The sequence below is a fragment of the Hordeum vulgare genome, chromosome 5H (genome assembly GCF_904849725.1).
Source record: "Hordeum vulgare subsp. vulgare chromosome 5H, MorexV3_pseudomolecules_assembly, whole genome shotgun sequence".
Lineage (NCBI taxonomy): Eukaryota > Viridiplantae > Streptophyta > Magnoliopsida > Poales > Poaceae > Hordeum > Hordeum vulgare.
Window position 1 is genome coordinate 450,899,206 of NC_058522.1, and position 9,629 is coordinate 450,908,834.

A 9,629-nucleotide genomic window follows, 5' to 3' on the forward strand; every position below is an offset into this window, starting at 1 on the left:
AAGGTGTCATCTATGGAGGTATCTATGCTACCCGTCTTGCCAGACACTTTGAGATACCCGTTAGACTGGGGGAGGAAGAAGAGATGCTTCTTCCTGAGAAATATCTGGATTATGACAGCATGGTTCGCCATGATTTTCTGGATAGAGATGCTAGTAGACAGATGATTTATAACCTGGTAATTAGTCAGGGTACTCGAGATACTATGACTTTGCATGCTCCTTCTTTGTTCAACCTTTATGCAGGCAGGTACACTATTATGCCCTCGGACATCTACACATATTGGGGCTTGGCCCAACCACAGGTGCCCATGCCCGAGCCGCCAGTCGAGTACCAGACACGAGTTTATCAGTGGGAGCCAGAGGAGCTCACGCAGCAGTGGCATCCACAGTCCGCTCCGGAGTATCCCAGAGCTGGTTATTTCCCTCCTTGGGAGTAGACCAAGCTAGGATAAAAGCCTAAGCTTGGGGGAGTACGTGTTTGCACCAACTTTACTTTCATGCTTATGCTTTCACTTTGTTAGTCGGAGTTTACACTTTGCCACTGTATTATCCATGCTAGTTTATTTTCGTTTTCTTGTTTTCTTGTTTTGTGTCCTTTTGAGAAAACCCAAAAAGATTTTCCTTTCTTCTTTTGCTTGTTGGGAGCTTTCCCGTGTAAATAGTTTTCTTTTTCTTTGAGTCAAGGTAGAAGATATTGGTTACAATGTTTAGTGGCTCTCGCATGCATACCTGTTCATTTGTTAAAGAGCCATATTACTTTGTCTTCTCCTTTGTGTTTGCCTGTAGATTCCAGCTTTAGTCCAATGCACGAGAACTCTTATTATTGTTCACATCGTTCGATCATGCAAGTGAAAGGCAATAATGATGATATATGATGAAGTGACCGAGACTGGAAAAGCTGGTATGAACTCTATCTATTTTGTTTTTGTAAATATGACTAGCTTGTCGTTCCAGATTCAGCTTTGTTGAGAGAGAACCATGTTTGCGATGACAACTTAGAGATCATAGTTTCTGATGCCATGCTTAATTAGCTAGGAGGTTATAATGGTTTGTCTTGAATGCCAACATAGATTTTGAGATGACTATGATGTAGTATGATAGGATGGTATTCTCCTTTGAATGTTTCAAGTGGCTTGTATTGGCGCATGTTCATGCATGTAGTTGAAACAAAATAAACATAGCCTCTATGATGTTTGTGTTCATGGTGATTTATATCCTCCTCATGCTTGCACTCAATGTTAGTCAAATTCATTGCATCTTGATGACCGTTGTCACTCTCTAGTTGGTCGCTTCCCAGTCTTTTGCAAGCCTTCACTTGTACTAAGCGGAATACTTCTTGTGCATCCACTTCCATAATCCCAAAAGTTTTTCCATGAGAGTCCACCGTACCTACCTATTTGCGGTATCTACCTGCCGTTCCAAGTAAATTTGCATGTGCCATTCTCTAAACCTTCAAGAAATAATCTGTTTTGCATGCCCGAACCGCTCATGTGGTGACAGGGGGCTATTGGTATCTTCCATGTTAGGCGTGTTATGCTCAACATGTGTTTATTCACTGTCGTTCACGAGAAAGGGACCGGTAATTGGAATGCCCAGTTCCACGCTTAAATCGAAAACATAACTGTAAAATAAGACTCCCCCCGGATTGATGTTAGTATGGACGGTACCCGAGGATTCGGCTAGCCATGGAGTGTGATTGATTGGTGATGGGGGAGTTAAAACTTTACTTTTATGTTTGGGAACCGCCTATAGCATGAATAGCATGGAAGATATTGAGAACTCTTGGTCATTGCGTTGACAATGAAAGCATGCCACCCAAAATTATTATCTCTATTTTCAAAGCTTGAGCTCTGGCACCTGTGCAAATCAATGCTTCCCTCTGCGAAGGGCCTGTCTATTTATTTTCCTGTTGAGTCATCCTCTTCTTATATAAGCACCAATTAGAGAGCACCTCTGTCATTTTTATGCTTTGCTTTTGATTGATATCGAGTATGACTATGACTGGATCTTTGTTGCTATGAATTACAATGTTTAGTCAGCCCTTGATCTTTGAAAGTGCTCTGCGTTTATGTTTTGCGGTCTCAAAAAGAGCTAGCGAGATACTGATACATCTCAAACGTATCTATAATTTTTGATGGTTTCACGCTGTTATCTTGTCAACTTTGGATGTTTTGTTTACCTTTTATATCTTTTTTGGGACTAACTTATTAACTCAGTGCCAAGTGCCAGTTCCTGTTTTTTCTGTGTTTTTGACTCTTTTCAGATCTGATTTTGGAACGGAGTCCAAACGGAATAAAATCCCCAAAATAATTTTTTCCAGAACGGAAGAAGATCGGGAGGCTTGAGGGCCAAGCAAGTGGGCCCACAGGGAGCCCACAAGCCATGTTGCCACGACCAGGGGGGAGGCCGCGACAACCAAGCTTGTGCCCCCCTGGCGCTCCCCTGCCCTAGGTCTTTGGCCTATAAATTCCCTAAAAATCTAGAAAAAACCAGGGCGTCCACGAAAACACTTTTCCACCGCCGCAAGCTTCCGTTTCCGCGAGATCTCATCTGGAGACCCTTCCCGGTGCCCTGTCGGAGGGGACTTTGGAGTTGGAGGGCTTCTTCATCAACATCATCGCCCCTCCAATGACTCGTGAGTAGTTCACTTCAGACCTACGGGTCCATACTTAGTAGCTAGATGGCTTCTTCTCTCTCTTGGATCTTCAATACAAAGTTCTCCATGATCTTCATGGAGATCTATCCGATGTAATCCTCTTTGGCGGTGTGTTTGTCGAGATCCGATGAATTATGGATTTGTGATCAGATTATCTATGATATATATTAAAGTCTTTGGTGATTTCTTATATGCATGATCTGATATCCTTGTAAGTCTCTCCGAGTCTTGGGTTTTGTTTGGCCAACTAGATCTATGATTCTTGCAATGGGAGAAGTGCTTGGTTTTGGGTTCATACCGTGTGGTGACCTTTCCCAGTGACAGTAGGGGCAGCAAGGCATGTATCGTGTTGTTGCCATCAAGGGTAACAAGATGGGCTTTGTCGTAGATATGAGATTGTCCATCTACATCATGTCATCTTGCTTAAGGCGTTACTCTGTTCTTTTGGACTTAATACACTAGATGCATGCTAGATAACGGTCGATGTGTGGAGTAATAGTAGTAGATGCAGAAAGTATCGGTCTACTTGTTTTGGACGTGATCCCTATAGATATAATCATTGCCATAAATAACGTCACGACTTTGCGCGGTTCTATCAATTGCTCGACAGTAATTCGTTCACCCACCGTCTACTTGCTTTCATGAGAGAAGCCACTAGTGAACACTACGGCCCCCGGGTCTATTTACACCTATCGTTTCCACCTTCGCTTTTACTTTGCTTTGTTACTTTGTTGCTTTCAGTTCTCACTTGGCAAACAATCTATAAGGGATTGACAACCCCTTCATAGCGTTGGGAGCAAGCTCTTTGTGTTTGTGTAGGTACTTGTGATACTCCTTCACTGGATCGATACCTTGGTTCTCAAAACTGAGGGAAATACTTACCACCGCTGTGCTACATCGCCCTTTCCGCTTCGAGGGAACACCAACGCAAGTTGCATATTTGCCTAGGAAGTCCCTAAAGGCTTAGCCGTAGCAAAAGGATTCCTGGTGCCGTTGCTGAGGAGAATTAAGACAAGAATAGTCTCCCATTAGCACGCTTGTTTCTGGCACCGTTGGAAGGTCTTTTGTTGTAGTAGCAGATACCACCTATTCATATTGCTTCATGCTTGTTTTGACTGAATTGTTGGTATCTGAAACTCATTATGATTTGCTCGCTAGCTGATTATGCCATTGATATTAGTTTACCGTGATACCTATGTGTCACTTGCTTATGTGGTTAACTTGTGATCTTGTTGAAATTCTGGTTATGAGTTAGACATAGTTGCAACAACAAGATCAAACAGAGTTTGTCAAAGTTTTTCTTTATCTTTCAGTCTGTCAACTAAGTTGCTTGAGGACAAGCAAGGTTTTAAGCTTGGGGGAGTTGATACGTCTCCATCGTATGTACTTTTCCAAACTCTTTTGCCCTTGTTTTGGACTCTAACTTGCATGATTTGAATGGAACTAACCCAGACTGACGCTGTTTTCAGCAGAATTGCCATGTGTTATTTTTGTGTAGAAAAGAAAGTTCTCGGAACGTCTTGAAAATTTACGGAGAATATTTCTGGAAAAAATGAAAAATACGTGCGCAAAGATCCAGCGGAGGGGGTGAGCCAGTGGGCCACAAGCCGTGTGGCCGCGGCCACCCCCAGGCCACGCCGTCAGGGCTTGTGGGGCCCACGTGGCTCTGCCACCCCCAATTCCAGCGCTATTTATTCCCTTTCGTCCTGAAAAATCAAGAGAGAAGATTTCATCGCGTTTCACGATCCAGAGGCGCCGCCACATCCTGTTCTTGCCCTAGAGGGCAGATCCGGAGTCCGTTTTGGGCTCCGGATCAAGGAGATCGTCGCCATCGTCATCACCAACCTTCTTCCCTCTCCAATTCCATGAAGCTCTTCATCGTTCGTGAGTAATCTATTCATAGGCTCGCTGGGCGGTGATGAGTAGGATGAGATCTATCATGTAATCGAGTTAGTTTTGATGGGGATTGATCCCTAGTATCCACTATGTTCTGAGATTGATGTTGCTACTACTTTGCCATGCTTAATGCTTGTCACTAGGGCCCGAGTGCCATGATTTCAGATCTGAAATTATTATGTTGTCACCAATATATGTGTGTTTTAGATCTGATCTTGCAAGTTGTAGTTACCTACTATGTGTTACCATCCGGCAACCCCGGAGTGACAATAATTGAAACCACTACCGGTGATGACCATAGTTTGAGGAGTTCATGTGTTCACCAAGTGCTAATGCGTTGGTCCGGTTCTTTATCAAAAGGAGAACCTTAATATCCCGTAGTATCCATTTGGACCACGCTTCCACAGGAGGGATGGACAATAGATGTCATGCAAGTTCTTTTCCCTAAGCACGTATGACTACACACGGAATGCATGCCTACATCACATTGACGAACGGGAGCTAGTCACATATCTCTCCGTGTTATAACTGTTGCATGATGAATGTCATCCAGCAAATCACCGATCCATTGCCTACGAGTTTGTCTTGCTGTTGCTGTTACTTGCTACTGATGCTACTTGCCACTGCTATCACTACTACTGTTCCTTGCCACTGCTGTTACTCGTTATACTACTGCTACCTGCTACAATACTTTTCTGGCGCCATTGATACAACAGTTAGGAATAGTCTGCCTTTTCAACAGATCGTTTCTCGCACCGTTGCTATCATACTACCTTTGCTGCTTATATCCTGCTTGCACATACTAATCTTTCAGGTGTGGTTGAGCTGACGACTCAACTGCTAATACTGGAGAATATCCTTTCTCTCCCATCGTGTCGAACCAACAAATTTGGGTTGAATACTCTACCCTCGAAAACTGCCGCGATCCCACATGCTGGTGGGCCATTGCAAGTCAATTGCTAATTGTTGAGCAACTGGAAGCAGTTCTTTTCTGGTGCCATTGCTGGGGACTGCTAGCAAGACACTCTCTGGTCAATAACCAATAGCGGGACCTGGATGTCCATATTGGCTCCCACATATTCATTCTACGAAGATCTCTATCGGTTGAAACTCTATGTCAAGGATTTAGTTAACCCCGTATGATGTTCCCTTTGTCCTTCGGTATGTTACTTGCCCGAGATTTGATCGTCGGTATCTCTATACCTAGTTCAACCTCGTTACCGGCAAGTCTCTTTACTCGTTCCGTAATACAAGATCCCGTAACTAACTCCTTAGTCACATTGCTTGCAAGGCTTGTTGTGATGTTGTATTACCGAGTGGGCCCCGAGATACCTCTCCATCACACGGAGTGACAAATTGAAAAGACCTCGATGACGCCTAGAGGGTGGGAGGGGGGTGAATAGGCTATTTAAAAACTTCTTCAGATTTGGCTTAAACCTAATGCGGAAATAAACTAAGAGGATACTTGTCAAGCACAAATCCTAAATGCACTAGGCACTGCAACGTGTATCAACAACACGATCTACCAAGATGGACACAATGCAGTTACTAACAAGCACAAGTAAGTCACACAAACTTACTTGAGCTATATCACATGACAAGTAGGTGAACGACACAAGATACTAGATCACACTATAGCACACGATATATCAAAAGCTGCAAGTGTGAACGTGTGGATATAGAGGGTATGCGTGAATGATTAATCTTGTACAATAAATAGACAACACAATATAATGGGCACAAACAATATGCAATGTATGTATGCTCAAGTAACACAAGTAAACCACAAGTAAGGAGTTAGGGTTAAGGATAACCAAGGTCACTGAGACGAAGATGTATCCCGATGTTCACTTCCTTGGAGGGAAGCTAGTCACCGTTAGAGAGGTGGATGTTACCACGAAGGCACACCAACGCCACGAAGGCTCACCCTATTCTCCATTTGAGATAACACCACGAAGGCGTTTCTCAACCACTAGTGGTAAGCCTTTGAGGTGGCTTCCAAACCCTCACAAACTTTTCCGGGGGTAATCACACGGATTGATTCCTCTCCGAAGAACTCCTACCGCCTAGGAGTCTCCAACCTCCAAGAGTAACAATATCACGAGGAATGCTCAAAACTTGCTCAAATCTCAAATATCTTGGGTTGAGAGAAGGAGAGGGAGATGATCTATCTTTTGATTGGAACAACTCTCAAAGGGGCTCACAAATGCTCTTGGGATCTAAGATTTGGTGTGAGCAAATGTATGTGGGGTTGAAATGTGTTCTTATGAGGATATGGCTGTGTTGGGCACCCTCTCACGAAGTGGGAGGGGGGGTATATATAGTGGGGAGAGTAAAACAGCTGTTGGGGACACTTTAAGTCACACAGGGGTCGGACATCCGGCAGTTCACGGATGTCCGGGCGTCCACAAGGAGTCGGACGTCCGACAGGGGTCGGTCGTCCGAGGGATGTAAATATATCTGGAACCACTGTGTAGTTGAACAGGGACCGGATGTCCGGAGAAAGCCGGAAGTCCGAGTTATTCGACTCAAACTTCTCTGGTGCAAGATTCCAGATTTCCGAAAGTGGACGGACGTCCGGCCCTCGGACGTCCGGAGGGAGCCGGAAGTCCGAGTTATATGGCTTAAGTTCTTCTGGTGCAAAGCTCTGGATTTCCGAAGCTGGTCGGACGACCGGCCCTCGGACGTCCGGAGGGAGCCGGAAGTCCGAGTTATATGGCTCTGATTTCTCTGGTAAAGGATTCCGGATTTCCGAAGCATGTCGGACGTCCGGAGGAGGCCGGATGTCCGAGACACTGGTCCTGTTTTCTGATAACAGCAGAGTAGTGGAGATGTGGTATGAGCAGAACAGTGGATATCTAGTTTGAGCAAGTTCATCACAAAACCTGTGATCCCCTCTTAATAGTGCGGGATCCCTAAAGACTCAAGAATTATAAAAGGGGTACCGATGATCCATACTTGAGTGTATACTTTTATTCGCTGATCATCACTCGACACCACTAACGTCAAAGGGACTGATGCCTTTGAGTTAGCCCTTTCACTCGAGCTTGATGTTGTTGTTCCTTCTTGGCTCAAGTTGAAAGAAAGACATGATGAAGTCTTCAAGTAGCTCTCTCATACACAATGTGGAAAGCCTAGCTTATGTATTCATCTTCATTTGTCCACCATGTGAACATCCACAAGAATCAAGCATGTAGTGCTCAGGAATGCTTATCTTGATCTTGTCCTTGTTAGCACATGAGCTTGTCCTTATCAACACATGATCATTCACAATAGCTTAAAAGGGATTAGTGATTAGTTATCTATATGTGTGTTGTCAGCAACACCAAAACACGATTAAGGGCATGACTGCACTCTCAATCTCCCCCTTTTTGGTAGTTGATGACAACATACATATAGCTCTCAAAAATAGTAATAAACATGTGTGGCTTAGGAGAGATTTGTTATAATGCTGATGAACCTCCCCCTTATTATATGCATAGTAAAATAGGTAAGTGCGGGAGCTCCCCCTTAATGTGTGCATTGGAGATAATAGCATGATATAACACCATAGTAGTTCAACAATACATAGCATATCATAAGAATCAATGATTCATAGCATATCATATGAATCAAGGTATATCATATGAATCTATAGGATAGCATAAAACTCATCATCATATGACACAACGATAATATCATGATATCTCATCACCACATGATAGTTCAACAATACATCATCCATAAGTGATGGCATCGCACATCATCCATAAGTATCGTTACATGATGACACATCATTAAGTTTGACTTAATACATCATACCATACATTATGAGAGAAACTAAAATCGAAACTAAGATAAGATAATGTTCTCCCCCTTTGGCATCAAGGACCAAAAAGGAGGGAAACCCGACAACGCTACCACATACTCAAATATCACCCTCATCAATATCATCATTAATCAGGCAACATCCTCCTCCTCCTCATCATAATCCTCATCGTCAGGTAAGCCACTGCCACCAGCCTCATCAAGAAAATCAGTGCACTCAGGACCAGATGGGAAGCCAAAGTCAGAAGGAGGAGTACCAGGAAGGGCCTCATCGTCACTGACATCAAGAGCGCCCGAGTCTCTCAGAAGAGCCTTGAGGGCATTCTTGGAGGAGACGAGGCGAGAAAAAACATCATGGGTTTGACCGCACTAGATAGAGAAGGCCTTCATCATAGCAAAATGTGCCTTGCCAATGAATTTGGCAAAGCGACCGAGAGAAGCTGAGCTGGATGAAGGGGTTGCTGTCCGGGCAGCAGTGTGGCGAGTGGAGGTGGATGGTGGGGTTTTCTTGGGAGCATAGTTATCAGCCATGTGAGAGGGAATGACCCACTTGTGATGCGTGTGAGTGACAGCAACAGTGAATTCAGCCACATGGTTAATAAAAGCCTGGATAAAGGGGGCGTGAGGGAAGGCTCGCTTGTATTGAAAACTAGCGAGCCGAATCTCATGCCATAGAAAGTGAGGCACATTAATTTTGCCCTTGGGGTTCTCGTGCAAACATGACATGATGTCAATACAGTAGCCACTGCAGGATCCCTTATCACCCATCTTTGGATATATGGTGCGGATAAGACACTGAAATATGATAAAGTAGGGAGAGCGCCAGATGGATACTTGGTTAAGATCCTTCACCCGTTCGTCTGCATCAAGTTCACGGAGTGGTTTGAGGAGATACCCACACGCCTCAATTGGCTTATGTGCATGGTTAGGATCATTCTTATGGATTTTGAAGCCGAAGTCGGGGAAACCGAGTGCGGCAACAAACTCATCATAAGAGGCTGTGAACTGAACGTCAGAGGTTATCCAACTAACAATGTTGTTTGGGCCAAAGAAACATGTGGCATAAAATTGGTGAATAGCACCAGCGTTAAAATCGCACCGAAAAGCAAAGGGGGCAGCAAGCCCCGATGACTCAATGAGCTCAATGGCACCCGGGTATTTCGCCGGGTGCGTGCGAATATGCTCAACATCAATAAAGTGATGGACAGAGAGACCCTTAGGAACAATGACCGTAGTAAAGATGTCCGCGTGGACGTTTGTGCGGAAACGT